Here is a 17,214-nt window from a genome sequence, read left to right as displayed (position 1 = left end):
CCTGGTTCATTACCCAGTACCAAATCCAATATGGCCTCGCCTCTTGTTGGCCTATCTACATACTGTGTCAAGAAACCTTCCTGCACACATTGGACAAAAACGGACCCATTTAAAGTACTCGAACTATAGCGTTTCCAGTCAATATTTGGAAAGTTAAAGTCCCCCATAACAACTATCCTGTTGCTTTCGCTCCTATCCAGAATCATCTTTGCAATCCTTTCCTCTACATCTCTGGAACTTTTCGGATGCCTATAGAAAACCCCTAACAGGGTGCCCTGTCCTTTCCTGTTTCTAACCTCAGCCCATACTACCTCAGTAGGCGAGTCCTCATCAAACGTCCTTTCTGCCACCGTAATACTGTCCTTGACTAACAATGCCACCCCTCCCCCTCTTTTACCATCTTCCCTGAGCTTACTGAAATATCTAAACCCCGGCACCTGCAACAACCATTCCTGCCCCTGCTCTATCCATGTCTCCGAAATGGCCACAACATCGAAGTCCCAGGTACCAACCCATGCTGCAAGTTCACCCACCTTATTCCAGATGCTCCTGGCATTGAAGTAGACACACTTTAAACCACCTTCCTGCCTGCCGGTACACTCCTGCAACTTATAACTTCACTACAAGCCAATACAAATGTCCATCATGTAGACCCTTTCAAGGATCAATTGCAGAAAATTCAACCTTTGAAACCACTTAGCTTTGTGTAAATAAATATTGTGAAATTAACAGTAGAGACCAGAGTGCCAGAGCTGTCAATCAGGCAATGCTTTCTCTGGGACACAGTTGTTTCAACATGAGTAATGGATGTCTGGGCTCTCAGTCAACCTTCATTATGTCTGCAGCACCAAGGCATAGGGGACATGAGGGCATTTTTCACTCACCTTTTAAAAGGTCCCCCCCATGTAGAATAGGGTTCATGAATCCTCTTGAGGGGCCATAAGTTTAAAAACCTGGTGTGACTCCACAAAATGTGTGGAGGAGTAGGAGATGCAATCTCTGCAATGGAGCCAGCCAAGTTGGGAACGCCGTGTGTGGGTTTTTGCCAGTAACCACCTTGCACCCTTTAAAAGCATTCTGAAAATCAGATAGGTGAAGAATGGAGTCGGCAATGCCAGATCCGGGACACACCCAGCATATTAAAGGGCTCGTGAGTTACCCAGACTTGGTGTAAATACAGCCCATTGTCACTGCCTGTCCAGAAACCACAAAAGGAACCATTTGACTTTCTGGAATCCATTTCTAAGGTGCAGTGTCCATTTGTTCACGTGGCTTTCTTTTTAAAAGTAAACTGTTCACCTCCCAATTAGCTTTACGGGCATGACAAGACTGTCACAGGTGTCTTTTTCAGCTTTCGAGGGAATGGAAATGTCAAAGCTGCGCAACTGCATTTTCCACTCTCATTTTCACTTCCCTGAATTATGCAGGAAACTGGGAATGTACGGACCTCTGATTCAGATAAGATCTGGATCAGTTAAACTCCCCCTGCTGTCAAAAATATTTGCCCACTCTTCCTTCCTGGGCTCACATATGAAGACCTGGGAAGCTGAAAGGTGCATTGCTGTTTCAACAATATCCCAGTACATGCCAGTCAGAGATGAGAGAAGCACCTTTGGTATGGAGAATTGAAGAGGAGAATTGCCCAGAAGGACTTTTCTGGACTTTCACATAAACCTCTTGTGACTGGTGACATCAATAAACCTAGGCACTCATTTCAAGATTAAGCAAAACGTATATGTATTTGCACTATATTGTTGAGAAGAATGTGAAATCAATGCATTGACACTGGTTTGAGATGAACCATCAAGTGCCAAAAGTGCCCAGGGAACATTTATGGTTCAATACATTAATAATTACGGCAGCACGGTAGCACAAGTGGATGGTACTGTGGCTTCACAGCGCCAGGATCCCAGGTTTGATTCCCCGCAGGGTCACCGTCTATGCGGAGTCTGCACGTTCTCCCCGTGTCTGCGTGGGTTTCCTCCGGGTGCTCCGGTTTCCTCCCACAGTCCAAAGACGTGCAGGTAGGTGGATTGGCCATGATAAATTGCCCTTAGTGTCCAAAAAGGTTAGGAGTGGTATTGGGTTACGGGGATGGGGTGGAAGTGAGGGCTTAAGTGGGTTGGTGCAGACTTGATGGGCCGAATGGCCTCCTCCTGCACTGTATGTTCTATGTTCTATGATGTAAAAAAAAAGCTGACCAGAACACTGATTACAGCCATGTCACAGAATTATAAGGGTGCAACACTTTAGTTCTATTTCAAAAGATGGCATTATTTTCTACTTATTCATGCAATGTGGACATTTCTGGCAAGGCCAACATTTATTGTCCATACCATATTATCCTCCAGAAGGTGGCATTCAGCTGCCTCTTAAACTGTTGCAACCCATGTGCTCTTATTATGAGTTTCAGAATTCTGGCTCAGCAACAAATCAGAAATGCCGATATACTTCCAAGCCAAGATGGTGTGCTACCTGAAGAGGAATTTGCAGGCGCTAGTGCTCCCATGTGCCTGTTGCCCTTGTCTGAAGTTGCAGGTTTGGGGGGCTGTCAGTGAAGACTTGACGAGTTGCTTCAGTGAATTTTGTAGATGACACACACTGCTGCCACAGTGTGCTAGGGGTGGAAGGGCAGGGGGTGAGGAGGGGAGGGGAGGTTGAATGTTTAAGGTGTGCATGTACATGCATGGGGTGTCAACCAAGTAGGCTGCGTTGTCCTGGTTGGTGCTGAGTTCCTTGAATGTTGGAACAGCACTGATTCAGACACGTGGAAAGTATTTCATCACAGTCTTAAATTGTGCCTTGTAAATCATAGAATCATAGACTTTACAGTGCAGAAGGAGGCCATTCAGGCCATCGGGTCTGCACCAGCCCTTGGAAAGAGCATCTTACTTAAGCCCACGCTTCCACCCTATCCCCGTAACCCGACTTAACCTTTTGGACACTAAGGGGCAATTTAGCATGGCCAATCCACCTAACCTGCACATCTTTGGACTGTGGCAGGAAACCGGTGCACACGGAGGAAACCAACGCAGACATGGGGAGAAAGTGCAAACACCACACAGGCAATCACCCAAGGCTGGAATTGAACTTGAGACCCTGGCGCTGTGATGCAGCAAAGCTAACCACTGTGCTACTTTGCTGCCCCAAATAGTAGAAAAGCTTTGGAGAGTTAGGAAGTTGCCCACTCGGCATGGAATCTGCAGCCTGTAACCTGTTCTTGTGGATAATACATTTCTGTGACAGGTCCATTTAAGTGTCTGGTTAATTGTAAGTCACCAGAACATCCATGGTGGGAGATTTGGTGACGGTGATGGCATTGAAGTAATGCCATTGAATGTCAAGGACAGATGGTTAAACCTTCTCTTCTTGGAAAAGATCATTGCCTGGCACTTGTTGTGTGCAAAGAATGTTACTTGCCACTTATCAGCCCAAGCCGGAATGTTGTTCAGGATTCTCTGCATGTGAGCAAAGACTGTTTATTATCCAAAGTGTTATGAATGGTACTGTACACAACAATAATTGGCAAACATCCCATTTCCGATGACCAGAAGGTCATTGATCAAACAACTGAAGATGGTTGGACAAGGACATTAGCCTGAGGAACTCCAGCAGCAATATCTTCAGGTTGATCTGATCGACCTCCAACAGCCATAACCACCTTCTTTTGTCCTATCTGTGACTCCAGCCAATGGAGAGCTTTCCCTTGATTCCCATTGACTTCAATTTTACAAAGGTTCATTGGTATATCCCACTCAACCAAATTCTGACTTGATGTCAAGGGCAGTCACTCTCACCTCGTCTCTGGAATTCAGCTTTTCTAACTATGATCGGACCAAGGCTGTTGTGGGGTCTGAAGCCAAGTAGCCCTGATGCAAACCAAATTCAGCATGTTATTGGTAAGTTTTTAATATTTAGTGTCTCTCCTTCACGAGTGAGAATGATTGTTTTCCACAAGTCCGAAGATTGCTGCTGAGGCAGATTCCAGTTCTGCAGGACATAAGACATTTGTTGCCACATGGGATGCCTGGTCGTGTGCTATCAGTTCAAGTCATGGCCTGTTTTATTCGCTGTTTTTGCTCTGAATTGGTGAGTAAATGCTGCTTCATAGAACTGCCTTTGATCCCTTCCCTCACTGTGCTGATGATTGACAGTAGACTGATGGGAAGATAATTGCTGTTTCTGTCAAGTTTTCGACGATCCTCACTGAACCAGAATTGATCCCCCAACTTGATGGTAAGAGTGAGGGATATGATGGGCCACAAGATTAGAGATTGCGGTGAAATACAATTCTGCCCACAATTCTGCCCACAAGTGCCCCATGAATGCCTAGTTTTGAACTAGTGGGTGTACCGCACAACATGATGGTGGGTCTCCTCAATGTGAAGGCTAGGAAAGGGTCAAGTCTAAGAAAGGTTCAATGTCAATGGCTTCCTCAACATTAAAAAAGCCTGGATCTCCATATTCTTCCTTTGTTTTAGTCCTTACACTGACAGGGCGGCACGGTGGCACAGAGGTTAGCACTGCTGCCTCACTACATCAGGGACCCGGGTTTGATTCCGACCTTGGGTGATTGTCTGTGTGGAGATTGTACATTCTCCCTATGTCTGCATGGGTTTCCTCCAGGTGCTCCGGTTTACTCCCACTGTCCAAAGATATGTAGGTTTGGATTGGCCATGCTAATATATCCCCTTAGTGTTCAAAAGGTTAGCTGGGGTTATTGGGTTATGATGATAGGGTGGGGCGTGGGCCTAGGTAGGTTTTGTAAGGGCCACGAAGAATCCAGTACGAGTTTTAAGGATACAAAGTAATAACATTTATTTACTATAACATATATACATAACAGTAACAGTAACTTCCCTTGCTACATACTCCTTCCTGCTGGTTCCTGAACTGGCCAGCTTATTTATACTAGGAGTTTACTAGTGGTTTCTCCGCCCCCCTCATTGGGGAAGCTCATACTCCCACAGGATTGTGGGATAGTCATTAGTCCCCAGCCAATGGTAAGTAGGCAGGTTATAACATCCCTCCCCCCCAAAGTCCAAGGAATCCACCGAAGACCCTGGCGAAGGAGGGCGTCGGACTCGTTTGGCCGCAGGCCGGACGCCATTTGCACGTGGCGCTGGATCAGGCGGCGTGTAACGAGACAGAGACCGGCACTTCCGTGATGAACGGCGCGGTTGTACATCCACGGCCCGTGGACCCGAGGATTCTCCCTCTGATGCATCCTGTGTCTCCATCTCAGAGTCAGAGTCTGCTGCCTCCGTCATGTCAGCGTCTCTATCTCCATTCGGTCCCGTAACGACCTGCGCAGGCTTCGAGTGAGGCACCAGTGGAAGATTGTGAGGACTACATTCCCTTGTCTCTGGTCTCTGCGGCTGTTGAAATGAGCTCCGGGGGCGGGGAATCTTTTGAGGGGATAGTCTTCTGGACCGAACGTGGTCTACATGTTTTCGCTGGAGACGACCCTGGGCTTGCACTTGGTAAGATATAGGGCCCGTTTGGCGAAAGATTACACCAGGAACCCATTGGGCACCACCAGCAAAATTCCGAACGAATACTGGGTCACCGGGCGCAAACTGCCGAATCGGACGATGCCGAGAAAATCCCTGTCCCTGCCGTTCTTGTGTGCGGCGTACTTTTGCGCCAATGTCCGGGAAAACCATACTAAGGCGGGTGCGAAGTCTCCGGCCCATGAGGAGTTCTGCGGGAGCCACCCCAGTCACTGCATGGGGGGTGGCCCTGTACGTAAACAAAAAGCGAGCCAGTCTCGTGTCCATTGATCCGGAAGACTGCTTCTTTAGGCCTCTTTTGAATGTCTGCACTGCGCGTTCTGCCAACCCATTTGAAGCCGGGTGGTAAGGGGCAGTGCGGGTGTGGCGGATGCCTTTCATCTTTGTGAACCTAGCAAACTCCTCACTCGTGAATGGAGTGCCGTTATCCGTGACCAGCACCTCGGGGAGGCCATGCGTACTAAACGATAAACGCACCTTTTCAATTGTTGCGCAGGACGTAGTCCCCTGCATCTTATGCACCTCTAGCCATTCGGACTGGGCGTCAATTAGTAGAAGGAACATGGATCCTTGAAAAGAGCCTGCGAAATCTGCATGTAAGCGTGCCCAAGGCCGCCCTGGCCATTCCCAGTGATGTAGGGGCACAGCCGGTGGAAGCTTCTGATGCTCCTGGCAAATGGAGCAGTTTTGGGCCACCTTCTCAATGTCGGTGTCGAGGCCTGGCCACCAGACATAACCCCGGGCCAACATTTTCATTTTGGTCACGCCTGGATGCCCATTGTGCAAGTCTCTTAGTATCAGCTCCTGGCCTTTTTCCGGGACAATCACACGCGTCCCCCACAAGAGGAATCCGTCTTCCACGCTTAATTAATACAGCTTGGAGGAAAATGCCCGCAACTCGCCTGGGAGCTGTCTATGCTGCCCACCATACAGGACTATGTGCCGAACCTTTGACAGGACTGGCTCCATCTGGGTCCACTCACGGATCTGTGATGCCGTGACAGGTAAGGTGTCCATAAAATTTAGGGTTGCAACCACCTCACCGGTCGTGGGGGTCGACATGGGGCCGGTCGATAAAGGCAATTGGCTCAGTGCGTCGGCATTTGCTATCTGCGTACCTGGTTTGTGCTCCAGAGAATACTCGTATGCAGCAAGCAACAAAGCTCAGCGCTGGATCCGTGCAGAAGCAATGGGCGGTATTGGCTTATCCTCTCTGAAAAGTCCCAGCAGGGGCTTATGATCAGTCACAATAGTGAAATGGCGGCCGTACACGTACTGGTGGAAGCGTTTCACCGCAAAAACCACTGCCAGGACCTCCTTCTCGATCTGCGCGTATTTTTTCTCCGCTGCAGTCAATGTGCGGGAGGCGAAAGCTATCGGTCGCTCGGCCCCGTTCTCCATCTTGTGGGACAGGACGGCCCCAATACCATACGGGGATGCATCACATGTGACGAGCAAAGGCTTTCCAGGATCATAGTGGGTTAGTAACCCAGACAACGACAATTGTTGCTTTACCCGCCGGAAAGCGGTTCCTTGCGGCTGACCCCAAACCTAGGTATGATTTTTCTTTAGCAGAAGGTGCAAAGGGGCCAGCGTAGTTGCCAGATTGGGGAGGAACTTCCCGTAATAGTTTACGAGACCGAGAAAAGAACGAAGATGCGAAGTGTCAGTCGGGGCAGGGGCATGTTGAATTGCACGCACCTTCTCTGCGACGGGGTGCAGACCTTTGCGGTCCACCCGATAACCTAGATAGACTACTTCCTTTGCCTGAAATACGCACTTTGTGCGACGTAAACGGACTCCAGCCTCCGAAAGGCATCTAAGGACAGCCTCCAGATTTTCCAAATGTTCTTGCTCCGACGTCCCTGTAATCAAAACGTCATCTAGGTAGACAGCCACACGTGGTAAACCTCTCAAAATGCCCTCCATAACACGTCGAAAAATTGCGCAGGCAGAGGATACTCCAAAGGGCAACCGTATATATTCATACAGGCCCCGGTGTGTATTGATCGTTACATATGGTCGGGAGGCAGGGTCCAGCTCCAACTGCAGGTAGGCGTGACTCATATCTAATTTTGTGAACGAGAGTCCACCTGCAAGTTTCGCGTAGAGATCCTCTATGCGAGGCATTGGATATCGGTCGAGTCGGGAAACTGTATTCACTGTAAGTTTATAGTCGCCACACAAGCGAACTGTGGCATCTGGCTTCATTACAGGTACAATTGGTGCTGCCCAGTCAGCAAAACGGACGGGCCTGATAATACCCAAACTCTCCAAACGAGTGAGCTCCCCTTCTACCTTCTCGAGCAAGGCGTAAGGCACTGGGCGCGCCCGGAAATAGCGCGGCGTGGCTCCTGGTTCAACTTGGATACGGGCTACGGCCCCTTTTATTTTCCCCAAACCAGGCTGGAATACATCTGGGTATCATCCTAGCACCTCAGTCAACCCTTCAGAAACTGTTTGGAGGATGTGCTGCCATTGCAACCGCAAATGGCGCCACCAGTCCCGACCCAACAGGCTGGGCCCATGGCCGCGCACCACGATAAGTGGGAAACGCCCCTCCTGGCGTCCATAGACAACAGGGGTCATTGTAGTTCCTGCAATGTCCAGCGGTTCCCCCGTGTAGGTGGCCAACCTGGCTTGTGAGTCGGTTAATGTGAGAGTCTGTATACCCTGCTTGATGCGGTCGAATGTCCTCTGGGCAATCACAGAGACCGCTGCGCCAGTATCCAACTCCATCTCAAGCGGGTGGCCATTGACCCGTACTGTCACCTTAATGGGGGCCACACGGGGAGCTGCCACACAATGCAGCTGCAGGCAGTCGTCCTCCGTCTCCACGTCCTCAGGAGTAGTCGCCGCAGGTTCATCCACATGGAAGGTACGGCCTCTGGGCTGGTCCCAGTTACGGCCCCTCGGCTGGTCCCAGTTTCGGTCGGAACGACGGCGCCTCTGGCGTCCCCAGGACCGCCGTCCGCGACGGGGTCGGCGCCTACAAGTCTGGCACGGACATGGCTCCTCATCCATTGGCTCTGGAGAAGGCTCCCTTCGGGGAGGAATGTCCGATGGCCACTGGCGTCGGTCCGGACGTTGCTTCGCCCAAGGTACCGCAGGAGTGCGGGGGGACGTTTTCGGACGGAATGGGTTGCGCCCCAAGGCATGCACTTCCATTCCCTGTAGCTCCTGTACTCCTCGCTCTGTGCTCTCTCGGGACAATACTATCTGAATTGCCTGTTGAAAAGTCAATGTTGGCTCAGCTAACAACTTTCTCTGGGTGGCTGCATTGTTAATACCGCAAACCAAACGGTCGCGTAACATTTCTGACAAGGTCTCACCATAGTCACAGTACTCCGCAATCCTGCGTAGCCTGGATAGAAAATCGGCAAGGGATTCTCCAGGGGTCCTCTCAGTGGTATTAAACCGGTAACGCTGGACTATCGTGGACGGGGCTGGGTTAAAGTGTTGCCCCACTATATTCACAAGTTCATCAAACGTTTTGGTGTCCGGCGCAGCTGGGTACGTAAGGCTCCTAATCACCCCAAACGTATGCGGGCCGCAGGCGGTGAGCAATATGACCACCTGGCGCTCGTTTTCGGTGATATTGTTTGCCCGGAAATAGTAACGCATCCGTTGTGTGTACTGGTTCCAGCTTTCCAGCGCAGCATCAAAAACATCCAAACGTCCGTACAGAGGCATGGTATAATAGAAAACAACTTCCAACCTGTATCCAACAAAAATCCAGGGAGGTGGCTTCAGCAGTGTAGACAGCTATTCACTTTTACCTTCGTCGCCAGTTTTGTAAGGGCCACGAAGAATCCAGCACGAGTTTTAAGGATACAAAGTAATAACATTTATTTACAATAACATATATACATAACAGTAGCAGTAACTTCCCTTGCTACATACTCCTTCCTCCTGGTTCCTGAACTGGCCAGCTTATTTATACTAGGAGTTTACTAGTGGTTTCTCTGCCCCCCTCATTGGGGAAGCTCATACTCCCACAGGATTGTGGGATAGTCATTAGTCCCCAGCCAATGGTAAGTAAGCAGGTTATAACAGTAGGGTACTCTTTCAGAGGGTGGGTGAAGACTCAAATGGCTGAATGGCCTCCTTCTGCACTGTCCTGATTCTATGATCCTTCTAGGAACCCAAACGAAGTTTGGAACCAAATGTCCTCTCAACTCCATTGACTGAAAAAGGGTTGAATATCTTTCACATAAGATGTTAACATAGAGTACTGCAGTACAAAATAACAGAGTGGCCTTGATATATGTCAAATGGCTTCCCCTAAATTTGATCTTCCTATGTCCCAAAGCATTTGCCCTGTCAAAAGCTGTGACTATGACTCATCAACGAGTGGATTAAACCATCTCTCAGTCAGAAATGTCAATGTGTGGTTTCACTTTGATCTAGAAATCTGATTGTGCCACACCTATTTTTCAAGCATAAGTCGAGTAAAACTTGGAACTGACTGGTACAGGTCTGAACTGGTCTTATAACTTAAATCTGAACTCGAGTTCCTACTGGTTTTTCCTTCTGGGAGTGCAGTATGGCAGGCAATATGAGAGTTGGATCTGGTCCCTAGCAAGTGCTATTCCAAATAACAAAGCTGCTGCTAATTCGGGATTAATCGACCAATCTTACTTGAGAGCTCACAGGATGACTGAGGTGGGAAATTGACAAACATTACACTGCCAGGGCAGCACGGTGGCGCTGTGGTAAGCACTGCTGCCTCACGACACTGAGGACCCGGGTTCAATCCCGGCTCCGGACCGGGTTCAATCCCGGCTCCGGGTCACTGTCCATGTGGAGTTTGCACATTCTGCACGGGTCTCATCCCCACAACACAAAAAGATGTGCAGGGTAGGTGGATTGGCCACGCTAAATTGCTCCTGAATTGGAAAAAAAAGAATTGGGTACTCTAAATTTATTTTTTTAAAACATTACACTGCTGAAGTATATGCTCTCTTCTGAATAGGATTATATATATTAAGTTTTGCACTGTATCTAACTGTCCAATCCTTGATCTGAGCATCCATAATTGGAGAACTTAATTAAAAATATGTTCCTGTCCCCAGCATACTAATATCCCTTAATAATTTTAAATATTTTATCTGAAAAAATATTTGAAGTGTGTAATATGATATTATAGCCAGTAGTATGATGTGACAAATTTCTTTCCCTGTGAGGCTCACCATAACCAGTCAAGCTCACTGTGAAGATATTTATCATATATTGCTGCTGGCCATGACTTATCCTCTACATCTGTGTTCTACATTCTCCAATGACAATGCTGTGTGTGGTGACATTTATACTTCCAGTTTAAATTTCCACTTGCAGCTGTTGTTGCCTATAGCACAATGAACACTTACTCGGAGGAGTTTTGATGTTTAGTGAAATTGAAAGGTTTATGGTTATTTTTGCTGACATCCATTTAGACATGAATTCATTGCTTGAAGGTATGCCAAAGCAATGTGCCTGAAAATTCTACTTGGTTAGGGTGTCAAATACGTGCCAACATTCCACCTAGACAGGAAAGATTACATCAGATCCTTAAAATTGCTGGGTCACTTAGACACTTGACCATAGGTTGCTAGTCCTATGTGTGCATTATACTTTGGTAAGCACCCACATGAATTGGGCATATGAAGGGAAATGAATTCAGTGACAGTTGGCTTTAAGTGCCTGGTCTACAAAAGAAAGAAGTTCACTTATTACTCCAATGGGGCAGAACTGAATTGTTTCAGATGTTGAATTGTTTGCTTGTGCGCTACCCAATGTCCCAACAGTGTCTTATTAAGTAAAACTGATAACCTGATGAGAGACAGTTCCTATGTCTGTGGTAATGCATGTACAGCCCAAGTGTTCGCGATAGCACAGTTGATAGCATTGTCACCTCTGAGTCAGAAGGTTTTATCTTCATATCACACTCCAGACACTTGAGCACAGGCTGACACTCAGCACAATATTGCGGGCATTCTGCAGTGCCAGAGGCACTGGGCTGGATTCTCCGTGCCTGACGCCAAAATTATGATCGGCATTCGGGCGGAGAATGGATTCCGACGCCAGAATTGGGACCGTCGCTGAGTTTCCTGTCGTCAAACCCACGGATTCTCCGTTCGAACTGGCACTGAGCCACAGAAACGGAGAATCGAGCCCACTATCTTTTGGAGGCAATGTTAAGGCAGACCGAAAGAATTCAAGGCACTATTTTGAAAAGGAAACAGCAGGGTAGTCCTTCCTGGTGTCCTGGCTGACATTTATCCCTCGATTAACATCAATAAAACCAGATTATCTGGTCATTATCACATCACTGTTTGTGGGACCATGCTCTGTGGAAGTTGACCGGAACATTTCTTACAGGTCAATAGTAACTAGACTTCAAAAGTCATTGGCGGTAAAGCAAGTTTGAAGATCTTGAGCTTGTGAAAAAAGTTATATAAATGCATGTCTTTTCACTAATTGCAAGTGGTCATGTTATGCTCTATTCATTTTATCTCATAATATTGTCTAAAGGAAGAAGCAGTCCATTTTTTTTGAAGTAACAGCATAGCATATGGTTCATTGCCTGTCTCGTTCGAAACGACTATCCAAGTGACTGTGAGCATTTGTGGAGCCAATTGATGTAAAAGGTTGAACATCGATAAACCTCTTAATTTGAAAAAAAGCTTGTTTTGTGTCAGATGATGAAAATAGATTTCTATAATGTATGCAATGTGTAGCTTAATGACCAGTAAAGTGTTGCTGCCATGTGTTCTAATGCTACAGATCCTACATAACAATGAATCTCTAATCTACAATCTCCTAGATTTTGCACTTTACTTATCAACCGTGCAATCATCAGCTTAGTTAAAACAAGTACAAGTATATAGGGTAGGTTCTGCAGTGCTCCTTTACTGCTAGTGAGGAACCTCAATCGAGATGCATGCATGTCAAAGATAAGACTACAATATGACCGTGCCAGGTCTCTGATCGTGTTCCCTTCGAGCAAAGCTGCCTGCTGAGAGTGCAGGATCACTAAATTTACCCTATTAGCAGATAGTAAATACAGTAATAAATCCCTTGGAGCGAATTAAAATGTTACACTCCAATCTCTGTATGATGTTACCTACGTTCCTGAATTGAATTATAACCCTGTAACTCATTTCCATATGCCTATTATTTTGCATTTATCAACACTGCCACACACAATACCTAGTCGGTTATTGATTATTGAAATTACCAAGTAGTTTCTCTGATATCAAACATTACTTTAAATAACTTAAATAGCACTGATAAGTAGGAACTATATGCATAATTGGATATGTTGACAATTTAATTACAAATCTCCAAAGCGGCAGAATTGACAACACAAGAAATCCTTGGTCATTCATTACAGTCCTGATATTAATGCATCAGCTCATATTGCCAGCAAGCTACTTAATCCATAAAACATCCAACGAGGCAGCACTGTTTTCGGACACAATCAGCTGATGCTTGGGTATTGTACTTGCTCCCAATAATACGTTCATATGATATGCATTTAAATGGATTGTTTCAAATCTCCACAAAAACTCCTGCTAAGAGCAGTAAGCACTGATGCTAGTCTGACAATAAAAGTACTGATAGCATAACTCTTGTAACACTGACATATTTTATAGCACAAGTGAGCTTCTGAAATCTCAGCGGTTCCTTCTTCAGATGATAAAGTGCCTCAAGTGCTCATTTATGACTAATATGGGGAAACCGATAACTCCATAATAATAAAAAAAGAACTCATTAGCACAAAAACATACTGCCACAGAAATAGTTTGTTCCTTGCTCCTTGATTTCCAGTTTTGCCTCATCATTTTTAGATTGTTTAATTTTTCATTTTAATGAATGAAAGCTTCATCGGTTATAGTTCTGACTTCCATGATGCTCACTTGAATATCTTGCCCAAGAAATGGGGAACAGTACAAGTGTTTTCATCAAACTTTTCATTTGCAATAGATATTTAAAAGGAGCAATTACCACCCGGTTCACACTTCAATAAATATCAACAAATAGATTAATAAATATAAATATTTAATTTCACAGGTTAGCAAGTGGCCATTTAACCTGCGCATCATTTTATATCATTTTGGCTTATATTTCAGAAACATTGGTCTTTAGGTTATATGGTAACAATAATAGGAACATATATTTATATAGTGCCTTCAATGAAATGAAATGTCCCAAGGTGCTTAACATCTAAAATAAATGATCCGTTTTGTGCTACTGTGGAATATATTGCAGCCTGATTAGGAGTTAATACAACCCGAGAAATAAGTTACACCCAATCCAGTTGCATTCTTTATTTCCTACTATTCCTGATTAGCTTTCAGCAACATCAGAAGTTTTGTATAGTGGATGAAGATCGCTATAGTCTGGATTTATTGTTGTGTTATTCATTTTCTCTGCTGCCTATTTCTCCCATAGGCATTATCTAGGGCACAGTTTTATGGTACTAGTAAGTCTCACATGCCTTGCCCAAGTGATCATTCTCCATGCGTGAGTGTAGACATTGAGACCCGGATATGTTGAAGCCTGGATTTTCGCTCCTGAGGTCGGTAGGGTGAGTAGGGAGATTTCCAGGCTTGCCAGACTCAACTTGGAGGAAACTCTCTCGGATAGCGCAATCTTCGTTCTGTGGGGGAGGTAGATATGGGCTGCAGACGGGCATGTTGTCACCGGTTGATGATTGGAGGCAGCCACCTGGGTTGTCAAGTACTGAGGCGGGCTGTTTGAAAAGGCCACCTCAATTCAGCGATACTTCATCCCTGTTGTTTCATCACATTTTAGGCCACCTAGCTCTCATTCCTCACACCTCATCACCCCCCTTCCGCACCCATCACCCACACCCCAGGACACGTCCATGCCCCCATGTCAACCTAAGGCATCCCATGCCACCATCCGCTCCATGACCCTTTGTAAGCAATATGTCAACTTAATACCAACTCATGGAAAACTATGCCCCTGCAACCCACTGCCCTTTGCCCTTACATCTTCCATGCAAACTCACTCAGTATCCACATGGGGAGACCTAAGGAGACATGTTGCCATGAGGTAAAATAAAGGCTCAAATATCTATTATAGTCTTTACTATAGTAATAAAGGACTCCCATTCATGAATGCCCATTAACACATTTAAATCCCCTCAAGTACTTAATCCCATGTAAAAACAAACAGAGTTGTGTTCATAAAGCCACATCAAAGACAATTAATCCTTTAATAGCCTCTTTTACTTGTCAATAAAGCAGTGAACTAAGGGTACCTTACTGAGATAATTGTAGCTGGTGGAAAGCAGCCAAGTATTAAAAAGGACATAACGATAGTTCTTGGGGTAATGTCAACAAACAGCCATTGTATCTGCTAGAACAGATTTTGTTTCAATTCTCACTGATACAGGCAGCCTATTTTTTTTTTTAAACAGCCAGAGATTTAAATAACTTCACTGCTTGAGTTTGTTTTACCTTTCACTGACATAGGCAGGCACTTTTTTAAACTTTAAACGGCTGGGGATTTAAATAACTTCACAGCTTGACATTTTTACTGACCTTATCCATCATTCACAAGCCTTTATGTCTCCTCCATAAATTTGTGACTTCTACACTGGCCCTTGCTACAACACAAATGGGGGTTGTTTAAATTCAATTGAGATAAAATGGTCCTGTTGAGTTTGAGTTTTCTTTATGTGTGAGTCAGATTGTACCCATCTCTGCAACGAGTGAAAATGGAGGCAGGACCTCTGAGTCCAGGTCCCAATCATCATTTCTAAAGGTCTGCAGTTTCTGCAAACATCCAGGCCTGACTGTAACCAGGGAAGTATCATAATTGAGACCTATTCTATCCTCACTTCATAGTCACCTGCATTTTCCACCAGAGGGTTATTGAAAAGCATTTGGGATTGTGAAACCTGGTTAGTTTCTATCCCCTTCCAACCCTCCACCACCACCTTAGGCTGAGGATACTAAGGCCAATTGTAGTTGTGTTCCCCTCCTCCCAATTTCCAGTGCCTAACTAAGTTATACAGACCTGGGACTTCTGCTTACACACCAGATGGTACAGATATCCATTGAATTTTGGTTGTGCATAAAATGGTTTCTTTTGTTCCTATTGATTTCGGCACTGTTCCTAAGATGAGTTTGCGCTGTTTTATGATTCGATCAGTGCCTGGTACACTCTGGTAATTTTTCCCTGGTTGTCAGTCTGCAGGTCTGAGCTTTGATAGTGAAAGGCAGCAGGCCATTCATTCATGGCAGGAGGGAGGTGGAAGTATTGCATTAGAGCCTAGGCAAGTCTCATCTTCTATAGCCAATGCACACTTCGAAACCAATTATCGAACCTCCACTATCTCCTCAGTTGAGATTAGTCTAATCTGCTCTGCAGAGAGATTAAATTTAGTTCAACAACTCACTGGTAAACTCACCGAGACATTGGGGAAGAAACATTTCATTTAAAATGCCTGTTGTTCTGGAGAGCATACCAGATTCAATTCTTGAGGAAGAGTTTTGGAAAACCCAACAGAGCACAGTGTGGGTAATTTTGTCTTTGGGTGACAGTATAAAATAGGTGATATCCAATAGGCAGCCATTATATACCTCTCTAAATTTTCATTTTGAGATGTATAATGGCGGTCGATATTACCAGACAATCTACACTGTCACCGAAGGACAAAATGAGCCCGCTAATTCAAAAATCTAGTCTTCTTGGCTGTGGGATTATTACATCAGTTTGAACACAATGGGAATGTAGTTTCAGTGTGATATTAGAGTCCACATTTCAGCTGTACTGCTTATCCCCAGACAAAAGGGATGCCTGTGTGGTGATATGGTGTAATATCATTGCATCACCATTGGCCTGACCTTAGATCTTTATCTCAGTGACACCTGAGATATCTCATACTGATATCACACAGGGTACAAGTATTAATGGGACTTAATGTAACTGTTTATTACTTTAAAATCAATTCTATGTATTTCAGATTTACCACAATGTTCAGGGCATAAATTAAGTTGAAAGAATGACAGATACTGTTGTCTTTCTTTCAATATACAATTTCAGCTCCACACTTAAGGAATCAAATAAGCATATTGCGATTTAACTTTTGGTTGAGGCGATGTCTTGTTTGGTATAGTTAAAAGTGGAAAAAGCAGAAAACTAGCAAAAACTGTATTATTAAATAAATCCAAACTAAAATTATGATAGGTCATGGCAAGAATGAAAATGGATCTTTTAACAATCCCTCAGTGACTATTTACGGAAGCAAAACATAACAATATTTGTAATCTCCTTTCTGCCTTTTCTCCACCAATTTATTTTTCTTCGATTTTAATTTCCTCGAACCTTCATTCAGTAAGGATGGTATTCAATGAATAGCTGCAGACCAATCAATATCCCAAATAAAACAAGCCTTTTAATACCATCAAAGTATAAGTCCCACTCCACCCTTCAAAATCTTGATATTAGAATAAGTGTTGATGTTCGTACACATTGTATATTAATGTTTGATGCAGACAAATTATGCATACAATCTTCCTTTGTTCCCCTCTGTGGGAATAATGCAGAATATAATATGAAAACCGAATTGAAGAAAATCTATAGAAAGAATCTCGGAAACAAGATACACTGCTGTGTATGAATGTTTACTGTCTAATGAACAGGGGAAAACATACAAAAATAAGCATTTCTCCTTCACTGTGTG

The sequence above is a fragment of the Scyliorhinus torazame genome, chromosome 8 (genome assembly GCF_047496885.1).
Source record: "Scyliorhinus torazame isolate Kashiwa2021f chromosome 8, sScyTor2.1, whole genome shotgun sequence".
Classification (NCBI taxonomy): domain Eukaryota; kingdom Metazoa; phylum Chordata; class Chondrichthyes; order Carcharhiniformes; family Scyliorhinidae; genus Scyliorhinus; species Scyliorhinus torazame.
This window is presented reverse-complemented; position numbering follows the sequence as displayed.